The 25,183-nt window shown below is 48.3% G+C and overlaps 2 long non-coding RNA genes across 2 annotated transcripts in view; one reads left to right on the top strand and one right to left on the bottom strand.

The window, feature by feature from the left end:
• Nucleotides 1-25,183, top strand: part of LOC309842165 — a 143,476-nt gene that overhangs the window by 33,950 nt on the left and 84,343 nt on the right. The window lies entirely within an intron of this gene.
• On the bottom strand, nucleotides 20,878-22,749 carry LOC309842196. The gene is made up of 2 exons (XR_014299551.1): nucleotides 22,451-22,749; nucleotides 20,878-21,192 (listed from the first exon to the last, which is right to left on the bottom strand). It is a non-coding gene; the product is annotated as an uncharacterized lncRNA (long non-coding RNA).

Below are 25,183 nucleotides of genomic sequence, written 5' to 3' on the forward strand. Positions count from 1 at the left end.
ATGGTTCTGCAATGGGGCATTTTAAAGACATTTAGAAGATTTATAGAAAGAATACTATCTCATGATATGCTACATGATATAGACTGACAGGGAGACACAAATTTAAGAAGCGTGGAAAGCAATGTCAGTCATGCTATATCAATGTGTCTCTGTGGCTGATGCCAGGACTGGGTCAAAGGGCTCTCCAGATAGGCCCTAACTGGCTTTGTGGCTTTCTGACCACGTAATGACCTCTCTGACCCTGTTCTTCATCAGTCACATGGAAGGCTGAGTGTTGGCCATCCGCACCCATCATGTCATTGCTCACCGGAGGTATTTCCCGAATTTGGCCATCTGGGCTAGTGATGACGTATGTCCTCATCTGCAAATACGATGTTCTGGATGGGATAAGCTGCAGTGAGTGTTCTGCCAGATCCGAGAGCTCATGGGCTGTTCTAGGGAACGTAGAGAATTGGAACAAAAGCAGGCTAGTCCCCTATGCTGCGCGCTGCCACTGCCGCCACCACCACCACCACCACTGTGTGGTGATGTGTGTCCATGGGACATGAAGCTGCTCAGCCCACAAAAGCTGCCTGGCCTTGCTGAGGGCAGTGCACCCACCAGTGAGCTGCCCTCTGAGGGCTCATCTCACAGCCTCCAAACCGAAATCGTAACCTTAGCCCCAGCTCTATCTAAACCATTAGGAAATAGTTTCTCTGGCATTAGACACAGAAATGGTGGTATTTCCTCCCCTGAAGATCGCAAAAAGGCTCCCAAACTTTACTGAAGAGGTACCCACAAAGACTTGGGAAATAAGAGAAGGAGGGTTGTCTCCTGAGGGTTTGGCCGCCAGTCAGAACGTGGTGGACCCAGCTATGCAAAAGTCACCTTTGAAAAGTAGAGTCACTCTAAGACCAGAATCTATAAAGGAACATGTAAACTGCAAGAGGGTCGGCGTCAAAGAACAGATATAATAATTAGGCACCAAGGCAGGACACACTCAAACTTCGTGCAGGAGAGGCATCCAAATGTATACAACCCAACGCTGGCCTGACGTGGTAAGGGAACAGCACCCATTTTCTGAGCACCTGTTCCCTGCTGGGAAGATTGTTAAGTGCCTTTCATACCATGTTTCATTTAATATTTGCAGTAGCCCTTGGGAGTGGGTATCACGGCTGCCATTTGACAGGTAAGGAAATGGAACTGAGGATCAGAAAGGATACACAGCCTCCCGAAAGTCACAGAATGGGTCAGTCCTGGAACAGGATCCAGATGAGCTTCTGGTCCTTGCTGCTCTGAACACTACTGGTCCAGCCACAGGACCATGCGCTTTCTCCTTTGGGCCAGTCTCCTGAGAAGATAGAACCAGATGGCTTCTTGGGGAATAGTAGGTGCTAGGGGTTGGAATGTTTGCCCAGTTTCATAGTGGAAACCCCCAGTGTGATGGTATTAGGGGGTGGGGTCTTTGGGGGGTAATAGGGTTAGATAAGGTCATGAAGGTGGAGCCCCATGATGGGATTAGTGGCCTTGTAAGAAGAGATACCTTTGTCTCTTTCTCTGTTTCTGCTATGTGAGGCCCCAAGAAGATGGCCACCTGCATGTCACGAAGAGAGCCCTCATTGGGGAACTGAATCAGCCAAGCACCTTGATCTTGGCCTTCCTGGCTTCCAGAACTGTGAGAAATAAATTCCTGTTGTGGAAGCGAATAGCCATCGTCAGTCTGTGGTATTTTTTGATGGTAGCTTGAGCAGACTAAGACAGTAGGAAATCAACTATTCAAGGGCATGACCTGTTTGGTCTTTGAGGGGACAACGTCTCTAGAGGGAAGACTGATGACAGAAGACATTTGAATTATACAACTGCTGTTTCCTGTGGTTCTGACCCTCTGCTCATCAAGCATCCTTTGGAGTTATGCCAAAGGGAGAAAACAGGGCTTTTTAGCTGCTCAGCGATTCCAGTTCCACTCTCAAGAACTTTATACATCAGTCTCATGGGTTTGGTTAGCCTAGGTCTTTCCCCATTATTGGCACATTCAACAAGGGAATGGAAACTATTGTGCGAGACCTTCTTGGCTGGTTAGACTCCCTTCCCTGTTAGTATCCTTTAAAAAAAAAAAAAAAGTAAGAGAGTCATACTGTGCTCACTCCTTCAGTTACTATTCCTGTCCTCTAGACTTTTCTCTAGCTCTGCCCCAAAGATAGACACACTCCAGCCAGTGATATCCATGCCAGCAATGATGATGAAAGGCAGGTTTTATGGAGTCCTTCATGCCTGGCAGTTCTTTATTTTATTTTATTATTTTTTAAAGATTTTGTTTTATTATTATTATTATTATTATTTTTTAAAGATTTTATTTATTTATTTGACAGATAGAGATCACAAGTAGGCAGAGAGGCGGGCAGAGAGAGAGAGGAGGAAGCAGGCTTCCTGCTGAGCAGAGAGCCTGATGCGGGACTCGATCCCAGGACCCTGAGATCATGACCTGAGCCGAAGGCAGCGGCTTAACCCACTGAGCCTCCCAGGCGCCCCTTATTATTATTATTTTAAAAATATTTTATTTTATTTGAGAGAAAGAGAGAGGGAGAGCACAAGCTGGGGTTGGAGCAGAGGGACAGGGAGAAGAAGAAGGCTCCCTGCTTGGAAGGGACCCTGACGTGGGGCTCAATTCCTAGGACCCCAGGATCATGATGTGAGTTGCAGGAAGACCCTTAAGCAGCTTAACCACCCAGGTGTGCCAGATTTTATTTTTAAGTAATCTCTACACCCAGTGTGGGATTCGAACTAAGAACCCCAAGATCAAGAGTCACACACTCTACCAACTGAGTCATCCAGGCACCTCAATTTAATTTATTTTAAACAGACTTAACACTAACAGACTTAGAGACTCTGTAGTAGATGGTATGTAACTGCATTTGGACGAACGGAGGAGAAAACGAGAAATAATTCCAGGCTGAGAGAACAGCACAGGCAAAGGTTTGGAAGATGAACTTGGCAAAGTGGATTCTGGAATTCAGTTTGGCATAGCAGAGGTGAAAGGGAGAACCAGCTCTGGTGAGAGGAGGGAGCAGACAGCACTTTTGGAGGGGAAGGTAAAGGGAGAGGCGGTCAGGGAGGGAGCCAGCAGGGCACGGGAGCAGGAGAGGGGGTAACCAGAAGCATCTGCCACATCCCTCAGTTTTGTCAGACCCTTTCTCAACACCAACCCTCCTGCTGACTGGTTGTAATATGATTTTTGTGTGGGACCAGGAAATGGGTGAGCCCAATGGAACTGCCCTTTGATTAAAGCAAGAAATTCCTACTTTGGACCCTGGTGTAAAAGGGATCCTGTGCTGTCCAAATTGTAGGAAATGAAAGTGGGAGGTGATATGGTGGAAATGGCAAAGGTCAGAAGAGTAGGATTCGTTTAGTGCTGATCTGAGCCAAGCCCCTTGGTAGGTCCATTGGCTAAATGATGTCGTTTGATTCTTGGAAGAAGCCGAGCCCCTTGGTAGATCCATTGGCTACATGATGTCATTTGATTCTTGGAACCTCGACCTTCTGAACGCTTATTTATGTTTGAAATGTTTCAGAGAAGTTAAGAGGCTTCCTGCCTAAGGAAGGAAGTGGCAACAACTGGATTTGAACCAGGATTTGTCTCACCCAGTTGTCTCAGGCTGTTTGACTCTGCAGGAAGTCTTTGTGGACACTCTTGTTTGGTAAATAATGTGCTGTGTGGATGCAGGTTGAGTCACTCTCTCGGAGCCTCAGTTCCTGGATCTATAAATCAATTTCCATAGGGGGGGGGTACCCATTCACTCCTATTATTCTCTTTGAATTCTTAGAGAAATCTAATATTCCCAATCCATGGCAATCCTTTAAAAACATGAAAATGGTGCGCTTCCCCTAAATATTCTCCTTTTCAGACTTAAAATTCTTCTTTCAGTTGCATCTCCCCCACCTTGTTTTTTGATTCTTGGCAGTCAATCATGTGATTGCCCCAAAAGCTAATGATGTCTTACTTTGCATTAAGAGAAGTAGAGTGCTTAAATTGAAGGAGGGGACATTTTTCTTCTGGACAGAGATCCTCTGGAATCATAGATTCAGCTCTGAGACCACGAAGTGTGAGGGAACCAGATGAATGAGTGAGTGTTCAGAACTGGTCTTGTTGAGAGAGGAAAGACAAATAAAAAGGACCTCTCTTTATTCCTTTAATGCCAACATTGGAAGCTTTCTCCACAGTCCCCTTCAAAACTGTTTCCTGAGAGGGCCCATGAAATCTCACACTGAAATCCTGGTTAGTTTCCAGGCTGTGTTGGGGTATAGATGAGAGGCTATGTGGTGTGGGGTAGCAAGGGTCCAAGTCCCACCACAGATTCACAACTCTCCACGAGCTCTCATTCAACTTTTGGCCATAGGCCTTTTTAGCAGAAAACAGGTTGGCCAAGGAAGCCCAAGGGCAATTGGGGCATGAACCACATTCTATTATTAGCTGGGCACGACTTTGAGCAAATCGTTTTTCTCCTCTAGGCTTCTGTCTCCTCATTTGCCAAATAAAAGCATCTGAGTAGAATCTGGGAAGGCCAATCGGTTTCATCCCACAGACATGTCAACGACATGAAACATCACATTGAGAAGTATGCGGCCACATGGAGGCTCAACTATACAGAGCTTTATGATTGATCAGTGATAGATTAGCCAGGATAGCAAGTGACAGAAATCTCAATGGAGCTACTATACATAAAAAGAGAAATTATTGGTCCATTAACAGGGGTGCCCGCAGGAAGAACTGCCTTCAGGCTTAGCAAGATCCAAGGTGCAAGTTTCAGGAAAACAATCTTTCCATTTAACTCTGGGAGACACACGGTGGCTTCTGATTGGCTAGGTTCGGACTGTTGGTCCAGATCCAGATCGATGGGTGTGGCTAGGAGGGGTGTATTTTGATTGGCTGCCCCAGGTCGCATGCCCTCAGTCTTGTGGCCGGGGAGGGAAGAACCACGATTAACAGCCCTACTTAGACCTCGTGGAGATGGGGAGGTGCATTCTTTCTTCAAAAGAAGGCCCAGGAGGTTTGGGAGAGCTATTGAGGCAGAATAAAGCCCGCAGCCAAGCACTCCCACCACCTCTACGCGTGGGAGGCAGCCTGGTGTTACACAGGCACACGTTCTCCATCACGGGATTAGGTAAGGCCTTACAGCTATTAAATTCTATTCTCCTGAGTAAGTAGTTCAGAATAAAGGATCCTGCCTTGTAATTCAAGAGACTGCCTTGAACGTTCCAGCATGAGTTATACCCATCAGATGAAAGGCAAGACTGGCCAGCCCTCTTCTCCATTCTTGGCGGGGGCTTACTCTTTTTTTTTTTTTTTTTTTATAAGTGAAGGGGTTGATCTTGTCACCAGATGTCCTCTCAAAGTGACCTTCTTCTCTGACATCCATCTCTTCCAGCAACAGCCCCCTGTAATTTTAACCCCTGCAGAACCTACCCCCAGCGTAGGTGGGCCAGCAGGACTCAGCTTCCTGTCCGCATTCAGGGAGCACAGACTCTGAGTCGCCTTGCTGCCTTAGGGCCAGTACGTGTCTGGAATGAGCTGCTTGAATCCCAGTCTGCTCCCATGCATGTCATGTTGGCCCCATCTGTTAGTTGAATGCCAGCCCCGTTTTTCTCTGTCTTCACCAAAAGAACAATTCATCACATAGCTCTGAACAGATAGCATGCTTTCAGTACCTACTGGACCTGGAGTTAATGAAGCCCTGCCAGCCTCCCCGTAACACTTGCAGGCGAATCCCCCTGGCATGTCCACCCCAAAGCAGCACATTTATTTGCAAATGGCACCTGGAGAAGGGATCTTCCAGGCTCCAGCCCCTGCTCAGGCCGATTTCTGTGTTGCAAGCTCCTCTCTTTCCTTCATCCCATTATTTGATCAGATTTTTTTCACCCACTGCCACCATCCCTCAGTTGCTGCTGGGTGATTTACTGAGTGACATCTGTGTCTTGGCTCCTCATTTCTCAGAAGAATGCGGTTTTGATGAGTAAATAATAATTGCAGCTTGTTTTTCTGCAGTCCTGTGGGACTTGGGGTTATTTGAGTTTAGAGGTGCACAAAGACTTTATAAACACCCTGGATTCAGAGCCACGATTAGCTGGGCTTGCTTTGTTCGCTCACAGCACGTGCCCGGTGTCACAGTCTGATGGGGGATGGGGCCCAGGAGCCTGAGCCGCCCTGTCCCGGACACCTGTATAAGACAGAGCTCTGCAAGAGGGGGATGGTGTTCCTTATCCTCCGGGCTCAGGGATCCGTGACTTCACCGCTGAGAAATCAGCCCCAGGGCTCTGATCCAGCGAGGGGCATGAGAACAATCAACATTTCAGTCTTTGCCGAAGCTGCTGGCAAAAACAGAAAGGGATCCGCACCCTATTTGACAAGAAGGAAACTGAAGCCAGAGGAGTGAAGTGCTGGCGTGAGGACATACAGCTGGGGGACTCAGATCCCACCTGCCCCTGGTCATTTCCCAGGGCTGTACCAAAACCTCAGGGCACCGGGCTGAAATGAGCAGACCAGGCAGCAGTCCAGCCGGTCTGAAGCCACTGCTCACTCTGAAGGCTGTCACTCCAGTTCTTGGATTCTAGTTATTGGTCTGCAAACTGGAGTCATTCGGCATCCTCAGAATCTGGCAGGGCAGGAGGTCGGGTCGGGGGATGCTGAAGGGCAAGGGGCCTGGGAGGGGAGGCTGTCCTGGTTGCTTGGTGGCCTGGCCCACTGCAGGAAAGAAGGGCTGGTTTTCTCTGCAAAGTAGAGGTCAGGCCTGTTCTTTCCTCCTGATACCAACAGGCAGTAGAGAGCAGCAATCATCTACTCTTTCTTGCCTGGGAAAGTCCACTTCTTGGTTTGGGTCAAGTTCATTCACTTCTCTGGGCCTTAGTTTCCTCACCTAATTGGGGGTGATAATCCCCACACCACAGAAATTCCTCACATGGCTTTTGAGAAGAAGATAATGAGTTTGTGGACTTAAATCACTTTGTCAGTCAAAGGTGGGTACCCTTGAGTTTTCATGTCTTAGGTCTATTGTCTTTTCTGTAAATTTCCTTCAAATACTTTCTAGAAGTAGATGGGCTATGAAATAGCAAATACACAAAAGAGATGATTATTATAAAATGTTTCCTGACAGTGGTTCTGAGAAACATTTTTTCATCTTGGAATTACCAAAAACGTTTTGGAACCATCGATGGACTGTGAGTGATAGTCACTTACTCGAAGAATACCTAAAGATTCTCTTCTATATGTAAAGTTACTGTGGACACAATCCCTGCCCTCCTGGAGCTTAACAATAATTGGAGATTGTGGGCCTTGACCACTTGAGTCTAAACACATGTGCATGAATGCACCATTAAATTATTTAATTTTAATTACCATATATGCTAAAAAGAACTGAATGCACCAAGAACATAGTAGAGGCAAACCTAACCCAGATTTTGGAGAGTTACAGAAAGTGATGCTTGAAATGAAATCTGAAAGACACATGGGGAGAAGGCAGGCCATGTGGTAGGGGAGAAGGCAGGCCAAGTGGTAGAGGAGAAACAATCCCATGCATTGGGATTAGCAGGTGCAAAGGCCCTGAGCTGTGAGGGTAACAAGGAAAGGTCAGGGTACCTGGAATGCCAGGAGCACTCCTCACCTAAACATAGACAGCTGACTTTTCTACCTAGGAGGAAATATAATCACTGAGATATTGAGTAAATTAAAAGTATATATTTATCTTTTATAGTACTTACTATGGACCAAATCAACATGGACAGTTTAGGATTATAAAAATGCATTTAGTGTAATTTTCTAAGCTCCCATGGTGATAATATTCAGCTAATAATGAGATAATGAGATAGTGGGGAAAAATCACTTTCAGGAATAATTCTTTAAGGACTATACTGTCAAAACTGGTTTTTCCTCTTTAGTCTTCCATCCTGCCTCTCCTGATCTTAATATCATCTATGGCCTTGCCTTGTTTCATGACCTGGTCCCAGTGTTTCTCCTGCTACTCTCTTTCTCACTCTCCTTTGTTCTACATAATCAAATTTCCCCGAGTTCCCCTCCAAACCCTGTACCTCCCCACTCCCACACTTTGGCTCTGATCATTCTCTTAGCTGACTTGTCTTGTTTTTCTCCACTTTCCTGAATAAAACCTCAGCCATCCTTCAGCCCTTCTGAGACACTGCCTCCTCCTGGAGTGACTGCCCCACCATGGTTTCCCAAGCACATGGCCTTTGGTTATGTTATTACAATGAACACAGGCCTTGCCTTCCATCTGGGTCATTTCTGTCCATGTCTGCCTCTCAATAGATGTGAGCTCGTTCATGACTCAGAGAGCAATAACTTCCTCTTGCCACCTCTTGTGAAGACAGTACAGCACAGAGCCCCCGTGAGGCTTGTCCTATTAAGTCAATGCTTCATCCCAACTGATGTTGATAGATGCTTAGGAGAATGTCCTCTAAAGTTCTAGGGTTGATAAGGAATTTCTGTTCATGATTGTTTTTCACTTGAGTCAGATTTCTTGATTTTAGTTGAAATAGAAAATGTTGGTCATAACCTAGATATCTATAATAGGGGCTAGCTTATATAAATTAAGCTAAATATATAATAGGATAGTATGCAATCATGTAGAAACACACTTAATGATAAAGATGGCCACAATATATTGACAGGTGAAAAAAATTTGATTATATGTATGTTATATCTCTTTTAACCTGTGACACAGCATCGAAGGAGTCTGGTGACAGGTGAATGAATGTAGTGACTTCATCCCTTCCTCTCTTTCAGGTAAGGTGAGGCACATGACTCCTCTGGTGAGGAAAGCCACGGGTGGGGCAATGAGTGAAAGGTCACAGAGGTGGTGAAAATATCCCTGGGAGGTGCTCTGTCATGGGGGAAAGGACCTTAGCGTCATTCTTAGATACAGAGCAGAATAATGGTTCCAGATATAAGATAGGTCTCTTACTTGTGCTTGATGCAGCCACTGGAAGATTCCTTCACTGCAGGGGTGGAAAGGACTGTGTCATCAGATCCAGGGGGACCGCACTGGAAAAGCAGAGATGAGGAAGGCATTTCTCCTACAAGGAGGCGTCCATGTAGCTCAGGGAAGTGGAGTGGTTGGCTCAGTGGTTGCCCCATGGGAGTTAGAGGGCGGTCCAAGGTAGGGGAGCTCAGAGCTAATGGGTGGCCCCTTAGCCAGGAGGCCCACTGGGTGGGGCAGCGTGGGCAGTGTGGGGCAATGGCCCCAGAGGAGCCACAGGGCAGCAACAGGGTCACTTGGAGGTGAGCAGCGACAGAGGCACACACAAAGGCTTGAACTGGCTTGGGAGCATATGTGGGGCACCCCTAAGGATGTCCAGTGATACTGCAGGGAGGGACCTTGGACCAGGGCCAGGAGACCTGGGGACAAGCAGGCAGAAGCCATCAGCCAGCAGTGTCACCACTCATCATCCTTCAGTGGAGTCCCCCTGCCTGGTGAAGCCTGGAGGATATTTGGATGACCCGAGTTTAATAAATTATATGTGCACAGGGAGAAGCCTTGAAAACTAGACATCAAAGTCTGAACAATGGCTGTCTCTGGGTAGATGGATGAATGCTTTTTATTTTCTTCTTTTCTGGTATCTCTCTATTTTCTGATGTTCTTAAAAGGAACATATGTTGCTCTTATAAGAGAAAAAAAAACAATAAAAGTTGTTTTTAAAAAATCAAATTACAGAACACATGTTGCCCGGGGACATGCTTAGGAGCGCAGCCATTTTAAACTAAGCGGTCGCCAAAGTACAAACTGTTACAGCCGATCCAGCCTGGGGACTCCCTCCTCTCACTCCCCACGGTCAGGAGAATTCACCTGTGAGCGTGGCGAAGCCCCCAGCAGGGCGCTTGCAGGGAGGGCGACAGCACATGCGCAGCTGTCGGGACCCCTACACGCTTGCCGCCCACAGTCCTGCCCGCATTCTGCCACACGAGCTCCTTCCAGAAGGAGTCACTGCTGCTCGCCCCTCTCTCTGGGTCAGCCCTTCCCGTTTCCTCAACTTTGCCTGACCAGGGTGGGGAAGACGGGGAGGATGGAGGGTAAGTCAGGGGGCGTGGCCCCAATTTCTGGTGTGCACTGGTACAGTCTGGGTAGCTAGAGGCTTGACAAGTCACTGTTTTCCCATCACTCTGAGCACATTGTCACTCCTCCCCGCTTCTTCACAGTTATCCCTCCATTTCCTATGCTTGTTCCGCAAGAAGTCCCGACAGGACAGCCTGCCATGCTCTTGCGCAACCCTGTCCATCCTGAATCATCTCCCGGTACCCGCTGACCACGAAGTATAATCCTGAGGTAAAGGACCGCAGCGTCTGGGAGTTGCTGCTACCGTGGGGCCTGACTCAAGTGTCCCTGTACTGGGTTTTTTTTCTATTGTACTTGGAACTCTGGAGTGGACCCCACCTTGTCCTGACACCTGCTAGATTCTCATTTGGTTTTGCCACACCATAGACAGGGTCTGGTGGGAAGGATGCTCCTAGGGTGGGCCCAGAAAGCCCTAATCATGGGTTCCCCATTCGCCGAGCTTACCGGGTACCACTTTCCCTCTCATCTCCTGCGACCTTGGCTTTCTTTCTGTTTCTGGAAACTGTTAAGCTTGTTTCTACCCCAGGGCCTTTGCATTTACTTGATATTCTCTCTGCCTGGGTCTTTTCACCTAGTGGTTCTTTTCCATCCTTAGGCTTCAGTTCAAAGGTACCACCACAGAGAAGCCTTCCCTGACCACTGCCAAGGATGCCCTTCCGGAGTCTTTTTCATTCAGGGGTTGCCAAATTTGCGCAAGGCTGGACAGTAAATGTTTTAGGCTTTGTGACACACATACTGTCGCTGTTGTAAATTTTCCTTTGTTTTCTCTATCACCCTATAAAAATGTAAAAACCTCTCTTAGCTTGTGGTTCCAGCAAAGACAGACCACGGGTGAGACATGCATTCTGGAATGCCTTGCCGTGACCCCTGCTCTAGATCGCTGCTTCATACTTTATCACTAACCGGAATGATCTTACCTATTCATGAACTTGGTGTTGTTGGCCTCTCCCACTACAGGGTAGAACGTGGGTCTGGTTCCCATCTCAGGTGTCTGATACAGCATCTGGTGCACATGGGGCCCTCGATGCATTTTCGTGGAGTGAGAGGATGAACGAATGAGTAGGTTTCAGAGGGGATGGATTTGGATCTGAATCTATGTCTGTCTTCTAGTAACTCTGTAAATTTAGGCAAACCGTTTAACATTGTAACTCTCAGTTTTGTCCTTGGTTAAAGGATGGTAACAGAACTTCCGTTGTGGCATTGTAACATTGAGACAGGTGACCTATCGAGAGGGTGGGTATGGAGCACCCGGCTGGGAGAAAGGAGTCGTTAAACATTCATTTCCTTCTGCTTGGCTCCTTTGGCGGGGATGGGCAGCATCTCCAACCTGTTTTGTCTTCCAGTCCCCAGCCCGTGGCGTCCCTACTCCTTCTTCCTTCTTCATCCTCCTCAAGGTTTCAGTGTGCTTCATGGCAGAGCTTCTTCAAGTGTGACAAACGTCTTGGAGCAGCAGTCAGAGCGTTTACAGCACAGAGAGCCACGTGATGCTGGGATGAGGGCTGCTAGGGTGACTGACGGCAACCAAGAGGATGGTCCTATCCCCATGGATGGGCAGGTCCCCTTGCATTTAGAGGGTGGCATCACCCTTCCTCACCCCTGGCCGAGTCTGGTGCCAGCTCTGTGACTCCCGCCTTAGGAGAGGGGTGGGAGGGAACAGCGCCGTGCTCCTCGCCCCGCCGCTCCAAGGAAGTAGACTGATCCCTGCAGCCACCTGGGGGATACTGGGGGAATCCCCCAATCCTGCAATGTCAGAGCTGAAGGGGGCTGGTCCTGCAGCTGTAACAGAGCCTCAGTGACTTCTCTGCTGCCGCTAGAGTCCCCTCTAAGTCTGATGAGGCCAGTGCCTGCCCTTATGACTAAGCCTATCTTTTGATGGGTCCCCACTGCCCCGATGAAGTCTAAATTCTCATTCCTGTCTGTGGTGCTGCCCATGATCTGCGATTTGCTTACCTTTCCAACCTCCCTGCATTCACCTCCCTCCACTGTCCCACCCCTCTCCCTGGGTTTCTGTCTTCAGCCTTTGCATCTGGCTGGATCAAATGCCAGTTGTCCTGTAAGACTGTCCTTAACCTTGGCTCTTCCCCTCCCCCATGACGGCGCAGTCTTGGCACCAGGCCCCCACAGTGGCTCCATTGACACGCGGCTCTGACGCACTAATAGTGAACACCCACCAGCTGCAGGCCAGGTGCTGGAGCTTGCACTACCCTAGTGCTTGAGGGATTAACTCTGTGGCTCACAAACACCCTGCAAGGAGGGATTGGGAGTCTGGTGTCTAGATAAGGCAATTTGAGGGAGGGACTGCCACGCCAAGTAACTTTCCTACAGCCCTACTGTCAGTCCATGGGGGAGTTCGACTCTCACCCAGAGGCCAAGTGCAGAGGTCTGGCCTGATGCACAGTGGCTGTGCAGCTGCACAGGACACAGTCCTGCTGCGAGAAACCAGTCCGTGAGAGCAAAGGCAAGACAGGCGTGCAGCGTGGTAGTTTGCCCACAGCCTGTGAAGAGCAGGGCTCGGCGCTGGCTTATTCACATCATGAACAAATGAGCAAATTCCACTCGTGTCCCTGCTGTCTGGCTCACAGACAGCAATGGAAGCAGGTCCCAGGGGGAAGCATGCAGCTCCTGGTATGGTCATTTCCAGGTCCACTTGCCTTTTCCCCTTTATCTTGGAGAAATCTGTTCCAGGGCTCCATGGGGACCCTGCTTTTCCCCTTTATCTTGGAGAAATCTGTTCAGGGCTCCAAAGGGACCCTGCTTCTGAGATAGGGGCACGAGGCAGCTCCCTGTTTCTGGCTGCTCGGTCCTTTCAGCTTCTGCTGGTGGCAGTTTTGGGGAAGATGCTGGCTTTTCACAGTCCCGACATGGGTGGTTGGCAGTGTCTGCTCACTGGGTTGGTCTCCCGTCTGGAAGCTAGAGCCTGCAAGGTATCTGGCGTCAGAAATGCATGTATCAGCTAGAGGTTCCACATCTGTGTCCTTTGTAATGGATGGTACCTGGATTTCCAAAGTGCAAACCTGATAAGCAATTCCTCTCTCTCAGTGGCTCCCGTGTTATCTCCGGAACTGAGCTCAAACTCCTTATCTGGATGGTCAAGACCTTTTCCAACCTGATTGCCACTTATCTTTCTACCATACTCAAAGCCTCCTTCACATCACTCAGTCAACTGGGACTACTCGCCAGGGGAAGTAGTAGTAAAGTGTAAGGGACACAGACCTTGAGGACTCCATAGCTGCAGCCCGTGTCCACGTAACCTGCCTACCTTCCCGACCTTGAACCCATTATCCCCAAACCCAAGCTATTTGCAGGACAGCATCCTGCCACTCGGATCTCCTCTAGTCCCGCCCAAGTAGTAGATGGGTAGGAAGGGGGCTGCAGTCTGCTGGGGGATGGAGAAACTTGCCCAGGGCTAGGATATATTAGGGTCTTTGAAAATTTTCTCTTTACTCTTCTTTCTTCCCACCGTGTTTTGAATTCTGGTAAATGAATGCTATCTAGGCGATGTACGAGTGCCGGTTAAGTGAGATCTGGGGGCAGTTAAGTGGATCCGAGTTCTGCTCTGGAGAGTCCCAAGCTCCATTTCAGTGGTTCCTAGGGACGCCCATGTCAGAGGACACCCTCTGTCCTTCTGGTCAGCTCAGGGTGCCCAGCGTCTCGTCGGGGTAAGGAGGGATGGGGTCTGTGGAGAATCCCATCAGGGTACAAGCTGTAGCCGCTGCTGACAGGAAGGCCTGAAGGGGGAGGGTGTGGGCTCCTGGCAGGTATGCTGTGGTCTCTTAGCAAATATAATTTTCACTGGACAGATGTTTTCTGCCCGTGGAAAAAGAAATAATAACAGTGTTGGGACCCCACACTTCCACGGCTGGAGGGGTGTCAGCACTAAATCAGCAGCTCTCCTTTGAGTGTGTACACACATTCTTCCAGCTTGGGGTCCATGCCGAAGTGTGTTAGTGTGAGTGCGTGTGTCTGAGTGTGTGTGAGCGATGGGATGGAACGCCGCCAACCCTGACTGGCTTATTTAAAAATGGCCAACCCTGACTGGCCCAATTCAAAAAGTGTCTCTGCCTCCAGGAAGCTCTCCCAGAGCTCCTTAGCTTGGAAATAATGATACTCATTTGGGTCCTATGGTTCCCCACCCAGGATTCCGGGAGGTCTTGCGAAGTATGAAACAACCACAGACCGGAGAGACATGGAACTGAACGTGAATCCCCACGTCTGTGTCCTGACTTTAGAGCTGATGACCTTGGGCAACTCACATCCTTGCACTGAGCCCCAGGCCCCTTACCTTAGAGTAGGAATAACAATAGCACCTCATTGGGGGTCTGGGGAAAAGAACACCCATGGGCCTGGCAGAGAGAGGGCCCTCCACACTGCTGCCAGCTGCGAGAGGGCGGTCCCCAGGTCCTTTCTCCATCACCGCTGGCTCTGGTGGCCTTCGCACCTCCTTGGGGGCAGGAGCGAAGACCATAGAAGTGGTAGTGGAGAATCGTATGTGCTCAACTCAGGGGAGGGATCAAGAAAGACCCGGGGTCATAATACGAGAGTCACAGACGTGAATGTGTCAGTCAATACAGACATCGCAGAATGACAGAGCAAAGACTCGCAGAGCACCTGGGCACTGCGTCGAGAAGGGTCGTGACCCGTTTAAAGACACATACCTCGTAATGGCCAGGCTGGGGTTTGAACAGAGGCCCCCTGACTTTTAGATCATGACCAGACACACTTCCCGTTTCATATTTATATTTCTGCCTAGGCCAGGCTCTGGGTGTGCGAGGCCCAACCCTTCAGTAGCTCTCTGCCTCGGGAATGACACCTTTGGGGGCCCTCTCCCATTCGGTGCCCCGAGACTGATGTGTGGGTGGAAAGGTGCTGGGCTTGCTTTCTCCCCTCCATTTCCCCTGTGACGAAAGAATAAAGAATTCTTTGGTGCCTGGCAGCCCACACCCACCCAACTCCCCCACGAACATGAAAGAGTGCAGGCAGCCGCTTTCACTTCTAATTTGTCTCCCGTGGAATAATCCAGAAGGTGGATTTCAGGGGTTTCCTGGAGACAGAAATGCTGCCTGCCCTGTGGCCTGGGCCTGAAGGGGGAACTTTCATGAAATACGGCCCAGGTATTTGATGTTGCCTGGACAGAATAATGAAACACTTTTTACAGGCAATTTATGAGTCTGAAAAACAGGCAGCTGACTTTCAAAGACAGACGCCAAAGTGTCAGCAGGCTTCTCTGAAGGTCAAGGCTGAGATGAAAACCCGCCCGAGGCTAAATGAGGGAGGCTTGCATTTGGGCCTGTGTGTGATGGATTTCATTTCAAGCTGTTGGCACCTTTGCCACACCCCTCTCCTGCTTTATTAGGGAAGGACCACTGGACTTGAAATACAGGCCCGGGTCTGAATCCTGATCCAACTAGTTACCTGCCATGTGACTTTGGGCAGTCACTTAACCTCTCTGAGCATCACTGTTCTTGGGATTAAAATGAAAACAACACCCTCATTTCCTATAACCAATATGCAGAGTTAATATGAAAAGAACCAGGCCCACAATAGGGAAAAATTTTATTTTAACTATATGTTACAAGTAAGGGACTGGGGGCCTAGCAGTGGTCCCATCAAAAACATTCCAGGGGTGCCTGGGTGACTCAGTTGGTTAAATGTCTGACTGTTGATTTCAGTACAGGGTCATGAGATCAAGCCCCGCTCATGGAGTCTGCTTCAGACTCTCTCTCCCTCTCCCTCTGCCCCTCCCCCTGCTCAACAAGTGCCCTCTCTCCCCTCCTCTCTTAAAAAAAAAAAAAAAGAACAGAAAGAAAAAAACAGGAAAACAGAAAAACAAACAAAAAAAGAAAAACAAAACAGAACAAAAAGAATCTCAAAGTTTCTTATGCCTTTGATCAAGTCATTTTTTTTCTTTCTATGCTTTATTTTTCACATCTAGTAATAAAAAATCACCCTTTATTGAAGGTTTACTCTGTGCTAAGAACAGTGAAAAGTGCTTTATGTCTCCCTCCCTCTTTTCTCTCCCACTTCCTTCCCGAATCCATCCCTCCCTTCCTCCCTTTCTTCCTTCCTTCTTTCCTTTACTCTATCTTCCTCCCTTCCTCGCTTTCTCTCTTTCTTCCTCCTCCTTTCCTACCTCCGTCTCTCCCTCCCTCCCTTCCATCCTTCCTTCTACAAATATACATCAAGCACCAATTATGTGCTAGGACTGTCCTAGGCACCAGGTTATGGCAGTGAACAGAATTGACAAAATCTGATGCCTGGCAATTATTTCCTAGCAGTGGAGCCAGGGAATCAACCGGCTCAATAAATAAGGGGTATAGCACATCAGAAGATGCTGAGTGCTAGAGAGAAAAAAAAAAAAAAAAAAGCCTCGGTGGGGACAAGCCTGTGTGTGTGGTTTTCCATGGTGGTCAGGTGAGACCTTCTGATAGAGGAACTTGAAGCACACATGTGAGAGTGGCAGGGAAGCAAGTGTCTCCATGCAGGGAGAAGAGCACGTACAAAGGTCCTGCTGTGGGATTGTGCCTCAGGGCTTTAGGGCCCGGCCAGAAGCCCGTGTCTGTGTATGGCAGGGTGAGGAGAGGCATCACAGCCATCCTGGCCACATGGCGCCTGCTTCGTTGGTTCACGAGGTATGCTTTTGCTCTGAGATGGGGGCATGTCTGTGAAATGGCTTTTAGTTTTTCTTTTAACACAATAAAGATTTTTAAAAAGATTTTATTTATTTGACAGAGAGAGAGAGAGAGAGAGAGAGAGCACAAGCAAGGGGAGAGGCAGAGGGCAAGGGAGAAGCAGGATCCGCATTGAGCAGGGAGCCTGGTGTGGGGCTCGATCTCAAGACCTTGGGATCATGACCCGAGCCGAAGGCAGACGCTTCACTGATGGAGCCACCCAGGCGCCCTCACAGTAAAGATTTTTATTTCACAAAAATCTTCTTGCTGTGACCTTTCTCAGGAAGCTCTGACTGAAACCTTGTCCCACACCCCAGCCCTCGCCCCAGCGCCGCCTCCTCTCTTACCTCTACACATCCGTCCGTCTTTCCATTTGAGGGTTTCGAGCAGACAAGCGAAGAGATCTTTTCTTACATTTTCAAAGAATCACTCTATTATGTCATACAACTTTCCTGCCACTCTGGGGAGTGGGTGTTATAATCCCAGATTAAGTAGTTTTTTTTTTTTCTTTTCTACATGAGGAAAAAAAATGGTCAAAATAAAGCTGACAATTGCTCCCAGGCCCAAAGGGCTCCCCAGGGCAGCAGTGTTCCTTCACTGGAATCTCTCTGTCCTTGGGCTGCAAAGACACATTCCTTCCTGCCTGTGATGGCTCTCCAGGGACACCCCAGGTCTGGCACAGCACATCTCCACAGTTCCTAATTGGGCCCATTCTTTAAGATCCAGGGTAGAGGTCCCCTCCTCTGAGAAGCCTGTGCCCACCCCTCCCGGGTTCTGAACTCCTTTATTTGATCTGAATGTCCATCATCCAGCTTGCTTCTGGAAAGCAAAAAGTGCTGTATACTAGAGGAAAAGTGTCCCGGACTTGGAAAAAAGAGATTTCTGCCATCATCATCATCATCCTTGTCATCATTGTCAATATTACTATGAGGCTTTTCCAAATTATTAAACACAAATAACATCTGGAGTCTCGAACATCCTCAGACAGGAGCTCTAACCATGATTTCATGGCCTATGGACATCGACTGTCCTTAAGGTTCTGCAGATTTTCGAGGGGGCGGAGGTTCTGTTTCAGGTTTCAGGTTTTCTGTGCTAGCGTATGCTTTCTCTGCAGTGTCTAGACCCAGGCACTAGACCCAAGCCCTCTCCTGATGTGGGTAAAGAAGCCTGCCTGCACAATGTAGATTTCACAATGTAGATTTCAGCTCTCACCCAGTAGGATGGCACAGCAGGAACAGCTAATGACTTTGTATCAATGTAGCCACGCGACCTTTATATAGTGTATTCATCAGCTCCTGCTGCTGGAACGCAATACCACAGACTGGGTGGCTTCCGCAGCAGAAATGAATTTTTCTTACAGTTCTGGGGGCTGGAAATCTAAGATCAAAGTTGCTGTCAAGTATCTCTGTTCCGTGCTCTAGCCTGGGGCAGCTTGTCCCCTGCAAAGCTGTCCTGTGTCATCGAGTCTGCAGCCAAGGACTCTACAGGACACTCCTACTCAAGCTTCTGGGGACCTGGTCTGTGCAGTGCGCCCCTCTCTGATGCCCCACCTCACAATGTCATCTCAACTTCTCTAAACTCAGATTTCGATTTTCCCAGCTCCCTAGAACTTTCCTGCTCTGCTCAGCTCTACCTCTGCTCTGCTGGGGGGAAATTATTCCCAGACAGAGAGCCAGAGCAACTCTGGGGCTTACCTCGTGATCCCCCCTTCTTCTGGGGGACCCATGCTTGTGCTGCCTGTTGTCCAATCACTGCCAGAAAACTGGTGCCTTGTGTATTTAGTCCAGTTTACGTTTATTTTGTTTTGACGATGGGAGGGCAAATTCATCCCAGTGAATCCATCCCAGGATTCCATCCCGAAGTGGAAGCCACATTAGTTAGCAAGCAACTTACAATCATAAATTATGTACTTCTGTTTTTTTTTTTAAACTCTTTTGTTCCTGCATTTTTTTCATCAAAAATTCAGTAGCTGCCAGCTCAGCAACTAACATCACATTGTCTTGTTGGTTCCTTTTTCCTTTATTCCTATTTTTACCCATTAAGATTCTCTGCGGACATCCAGATCCTTTCTATCATGCAGAGAATTCAGGTCTTCATTACTCTTGTCCTCAAAGCTATTTGACCAAAGTCACAGAAATTCTTAGAGGATAGAAATTCTCCCCTTAGGGGCACCTGGGTGGCTAAGTTAGTTGGATGGCTGTCTTTGGGTGGCTGCGATTTCTGGGTCCTGGGATGGAGACCCATGTTGGGCTCCCTGCTCAGCGAGGAGTCTGCTTCTTTCTCTCCCTTTGCCCCTCCCCCCCCATCTGCGTGCACATGTGCTCTCTTTCTCAAATAAATAAATTAATTAATAAAATCTTCATTTTCCTCTTCCATTAATGGGAACGACTCTCTTTAAAAAGTGGTTGTAGTTATAGGAAACAGAGCAATTTTTTTTTCTGTTCTGATTTTTATTGTACTTATTGTATTTTCAGCTAGTTTATTTCCATGCTTCTCATTCTGACTTCCCTCAAATTTATTCTCTGCCAATTGGTCAGAAGGATCTTTCTACAAATTTGATCGTGTCATTTCTCTATGGCTTTCCCTAGCATGGAAGATCCCATGTCCTCAACCGCCATAGGAGTCCCTTCATGCACAGTTTCTTTCCACATCCCCAGCTTCATCTCTTGTTATCCTGTGCGCAGCCCCATCATGGGCTTGTGCACACAAGCCCCTCTCCCATACACACATGTGTGTCCTATAAAACTAGAGTGTTGGGACACCTGGGTGGCTCCATCCGTTAAGCGGCTGCCTTCGGCTTGGGTCATGATCCCAAGGTCCTGGGATCAAGTCCCACATTGGGCTCCTTGCTTGAAAGGGAGCCTGTGTCTCTCTCTCCTTCTGCCTACCACCCTGTCTGCTTGTGCCCCACGCCCCTCTGTCAAATAAATAAATAAAATCTTTTTTTTTTTTTAAAGATTTTATTTGTTTGACAGAGATCACAACTAGGCAGACTGGCAGGCAGAGAGAGAGAGAGGAGGAAACAGGCTTCCCACTGAGCAGAGAACCTGACGTGGGGCTCCATCCCAGGACTTTGGGATCAGAACCCTAGCCGAAGGCAGAGGCTTTAACCCACTGAGCCACCCAGGCGCCCCTAAATAAATAAAATCTTAAAAAACCCCAAAAAACAAAACTAGAATGTTTGTGTGTCTCAGAACATACAAGATGATTCTTTCCTCTCTTCCTTTTCTCACACAGTTCCCTCTGGAATGCCCCCCTCACTCCCAACTTCCCCCATTTCCCCATTTTCACCTAATTCCTCTAACTCATTTTTAGAGAATAGGTGGAGAAACATTTCCTTCTGAAGGGCAGTGGGGCTGTCATTTTGGTCACAGTGTCTCTCTGATGAGACAACATTTGAGCAGAGGGAGGGGCTGTGCAGATACCTAGGGAAACCCTGTTCCAGGGGAGCACATGAAGAGTTGGAAGTGGGAGCTTTCTAGGGGTGCTCAAGGAATGGCAGGAAGACTGGTGTGGCTGGTGCAGAGCCAGTGAGGACGGAGTGAGACTGAGGAAGTGCCGGGTCAGAGGACCTTCTAGGCCAGTGTAAGAGCTTTAGATCCTCCCCACCCCCTGGGAAGCGTAGGAGAGCCATCAGGTTTTGTACAGGAAAGTGACATGGTCGACTGATGTTTTGAAAGACTCGTGCTGGCCGCTTTCCTGAGGATAGGCTGAGCAGGGGCAAGGAGGGACCTGGGAGACCAGCTAGGAGGTCAATGCAATGGCCAAGGCAAGAGGACACAGGGCTCCCATCAGTGTGTGAACACTGCAGTTGGCGAGAACTGTTTACTGTGCATTCGTGGGATACTGATTGCATCACATTTCTTTCTTTCTTTTCTTTTTTAAAAATGTTGACGTTACCTCGATACCCACTGTGGGGCTTGAACTCACAACTCCAGGATAAAGAATCGCATGTTGTATTGACGGAGCCAGCCAGGTGCCCAAATCCATTCCATTTCTTTGCATCTAACTCCATGGTGAGCCTGTAAGCTTTTGGAAGGCAAGGACCGTGTCTGATTTATCTGTCTATCTTGAGTATTAAGAACAAGGTCTGGGTAAATAATACAAGTGCAATATTACCTTAACATATTTTTCTTTTTTTTTAAAAAATATGGGAGCTGCTGAACATGGCATGAATGGAGCAAAGGCTGAACTATGAGAACTCCTGGTTACTCCCATTTTCCAGATGAGGATACTGAGGTTCAGAGAGGTGAAATTTCCTGATTAAGGTCTCACAAGCCACAAATTGATGAAGCCAGTCTTTAATCAAAGTCTGCTTGATCCCATAGACTTCTTCCATTCCATGAGCTAGGCTGGTATGGGGGCAGTGCTGGGAAGCCACAGGAGAAAGAGGCTGGATGTTTGTCCCGGTCATGAAGAGCGAACCCCACCTGTGATGACAGACAGGGCTTCTTTTCAGAACAGAGTCACAAGATACTTCCTGGGCAGAAATGATGTGTTTTTGGTAAAAGCCTCCTTTTCCACCCAGTCAGCCTGTACCTGTGTGGCTGGTCTGTCTGATTCACACATGAGGGTTGCATTTTATTTTTCTATTTTTTTGAAAATAAAAAGAGAATGTAAAGAAAAAAAAGGTGAAGTCCCAGTTGCCAAGTCTGTTAACGACACACATAATGGTGTGTTAACATGGGGGATTATCGAGCTGGACAGCACCCAGCTTTCTGCCAAAACAAACCTTTCTGCTCAGCCGACCTGGGAATGCCTCCGTCAGAATGGGACAGAGCAAGGAGGTGGACCGCAGGCTTCCGTGGTCTGGAAACAATTAAATGCCACGGCCATTGGCACTGCTGACCTCCCCATGGGCTCTGGAGCCCAGGTTTCTTATGAACTGTCCAATGGACCCCAGCTAAGTCTCCACCTGCTCCTGGATCTCAGTTTCTCCTCGAATGGGTTGAGTCATGATGCTGAAGGTCCATTGGTTTTAACCTCCTGTGGCTGTGGGCAGCCTTCAAGGAGCCAGGGGACTAACTGGGTTCCGGGCTCCTCACATGGGCAGGAAGGAGGGGCCCCTTTGCCCATCATAGCCAACTTGGCGCCACCAGCTCCAGACCACTCAGCCTGCTATGAGGCCTCGGGTGTCCCCTAAGTCTCTCTTTTCTCACCTGTAAAATGGTAAATGGGCTTTCCTTAAAGGGCAGTTTGAGGATTACATAAAATACAAGATGTAAGGTGCTTAAGTGTAGTACCTGGCACATAGGAAGTCTGGAATACATCAGCTCCCTACCTTCCCTGCCTTCTTTTTTTTTTTTCTTCCCCACACCTAGTATTTTATTTTATTTTTTTAAATTTTTTCAATTTATTTATTTATTTTCAGAAAAACAGTATTCATTATTTTTTCACCACATCCAGTGCTCCATGCACTCCGTGCCCTCTATAATACCCACCACTGGTACCCCAACCTCCCACCCCCCCATCACTTCAAACCCCTCAGATTGTTTTTCAGAGTCCATAGTCTCTCGTGATTCACCTCCCCTTCCAATTTCCCCCAGCTCCCTTCTCCTCTCTAAGACCCCTTGTCCTTCATGCTATTTGTTATGCCTTCCCTGCCTTCTTTCTTTCCTTCTTCTCCCCACTCCATTCTTTCTCTCTTTTTCCTTCTTTTTTTCCCCCCTTCCTTTAGTCCCTCCCTACTTTCTCCTCTTCCCTTCCAGAAGAAAAATCTGTCTTATCTTAGAAGGCTGTGAAACAGTTTATCTGCTTCATTCGATTGCAATTATCTGACCACGGGGACCACGTGTGGGTCATCTACTTATCCCATCTGCTTGAATGGGGCCGGTGCTCAGCAGATGCTTGGGGAGTCACTGACTGACTGGAAGGCATCGACGCAAGCCTGCCCTCACCGGTTTCTTGGCCTTCTCATCCCTCCTTCTTCTGAGGGAAGCATGAAAAGCACATAAGCTCACACTCTCGCTGGCTTGCTTGCATCTCCCTCCCTTCCTCAGGCTATAAAAAAATTCTATTCTGAAATGAAACAAAGGTAATGGAAACCAGAAAGCCATGTTTTGTGCGAGATCAAAAACACATGTTCAGAGCAAGGATTTGAAATGATGAGTCTGCACAAGGCTATTGGCAGTGATCCCTTGCCTGCCTTTCTGCTCTGGTCGGAAGCAGGAGTGCGGGGAGCTGCAGCAGCCCCTGAAGTGGGACAGCCTCTGTTTTCAGGGTGGCAAGCCTGACCCAGCCCGAGGCCGTGTCTCTCCCTTCAAGCATCTCCTGGAGGGCACTGGGTGATACCGGGGAGAGGGTCACACCGTATTTTCCCGGCCTTTGGAAACGTGGGGACAGGATCTCTTCTGACCACTGAAACAGAGGCCCTCTCTCAGTAATCTTTGCCTTTAAGACAAGAATGGTCGCTCTCACATGTGGATTTCTTCCCGTTAAAAGAGAAGCTTAGGCATAGTAAACATTTTAAGAGTTTATTTAAGCCAAAATAGATTTGAATTGGGCAGCATCTGCTCCAGCACATGGAAAGAAGCTCTGAGGAGCTGTATGCAAGGAAAGGCTCTGTAGGCAGAAAGGAGCAGGAGCAAGGAGGTTATGCCAGGCAAAAGGCGGACCTGTTGTTACCGGGGGCTTTCCTACAGGGGTCAGCTGGGATCCTGCAGGAGGGTTGCCTCATGAGCTGTCGACCGGGTGATTCCTGATTGATTGGCTTCTGGTTGCATTTTTGGGAGAGCAAAAACTGTAATTAAGTCTGAGTTTGGTGCCACAGGGCTTAGCACAAGTAACTTCATTTGGGGCCTGTTGTCTTGTTTGTAACACTACTCCAAGACCAGGATTTTATAGACATTAGGTCAATAGCTATTTTGCAGAGTCATTTGGGGTATTTATTTTTCCCATTTTATGGATAAGGCAACTGAGTCACATAGCTGGTAAGTAGTGGACTGAGAATGTGGTATGGGTAATACCCATCCAACATTGATTTCCCATTTATTTATTTACTTATTTGTGTATCCATGTGGTAGATACTTACTGAGCACCTGCTGTGCCTCAGACAGTGTGGGAGAGCTGGGGATATGGCCTTGAACCAGAAAGATGAGTCCTGACAGTTGGCTGGCAAAGATGTCGTCATCTACTCAATGTTCAAGTTCACTAAATATGATACAGGAGAAATTCCGGGTTCCATAAGCCTTTGTGATACAGGGATTTGGGTCTGCATCTAGAAATCTCTTCTGGGGAGTGACTTCAGGGGAAATCCTGGAAGATGAGTAGGAGCTATCCAGGCAAGTTGGGGTAGGACCTTCCGCTAAGGGAAGACATGCAGAAGGCAGAAAGGAGCATGGTGTGAGCGAGGGAGCAAAAGAGGCTTGAAAGATGGGGTTTCATCCTTGATCTCATGTCATCCCCTCAACAACCATAAGGACATATTTGTATTGCCTTCTTTTAATGGATCAGGAAGCAGGTTAGGTTTAGTGGCTTGTCCAAGGTCAGAAATGAATTGGAACCCAATTGGACCGCCCTGCCTATGTTGATGCTAAGACACACGGTCTGTCTGATAAGGCCACTGTGGTCTGGCCTTTTGAAAAAGCTCTAAAAATGAGAGATGTGACCAAGAAAAGAGGTCTTTGCATCCTGAGCTGTGGGACCTCGGCACCAGCAGGGACAGCAGTCACCCAGGCAACTGGAGAATTTCTGGCCATGGGCCTCTCCTGCCTGGGGCAACGGCAGGTTCTGGGAGGCTGAGGATGACAGAGTCTCCTCCCTGTTCCTGACACTGCCCTGGGGATGCTCCAGACACCCCGGGGGGGGGCGGTCTGGACCTGAAATTGCCTAAGGCCCTGTGCTTGTACATGCTTAAAACTCAGCTTAGGTGTTGCCTCTGCCAGGAAGCCTTCCTGAAACATTCTGAGCTGGGTTCCATGTCCTTTCCTTTGTCCTCACACTTTTACCCACCCTTCTCTGGAAGTTCTTCTTTTTCACCCTGAACCATATTGTATTATGCATCTGCACTCACTGGTCTGCCAACCAGGCTCGAGATCCTTGAGGGTAAAGCTCAGGCCTGATTCTTCTCTGTTCCCAGCCCATTAGATGCTGATGAGTGAACACTCCATTTTCCGTCTCTGATGGAGAGAAGGCTGTCTCTGGGAACTCCTAAGCAGAATGGCTACGTGAGCCCAGTGGTAGTCAGTGCTGGAAATTGGATCAGCGGTAGGGGACATCAGAAGAGCTCAGAGAACATGCCTTGGTTTCTAGGAAAGAAAACACCACACCTGCTTTAAGGTGGTCATTATGGTCGGCGTGGAGGCTCTCAGCCTCTGACAAGACACTAGGGAGGTGGAACCTAGGCAGGAGAGGGTTGGAGCTGGGGATGAAGAGTTGCATTTCCCAAATGGTTTCCATCAGCCCCATGAGTCCATGCTCTGG

The sequence above is a fragment of the Mustela nivalis genome, assembly GCF_964662115.1.
Source record: "Mustela nivalis genome assembly, chromosome: 10".
NCBI classification, from domain to species: Eukaryota; Metazoa; Chordata; class Mammalia; order Carnivora; family Mustelidae; genus Mustela; species Mustela nivalis.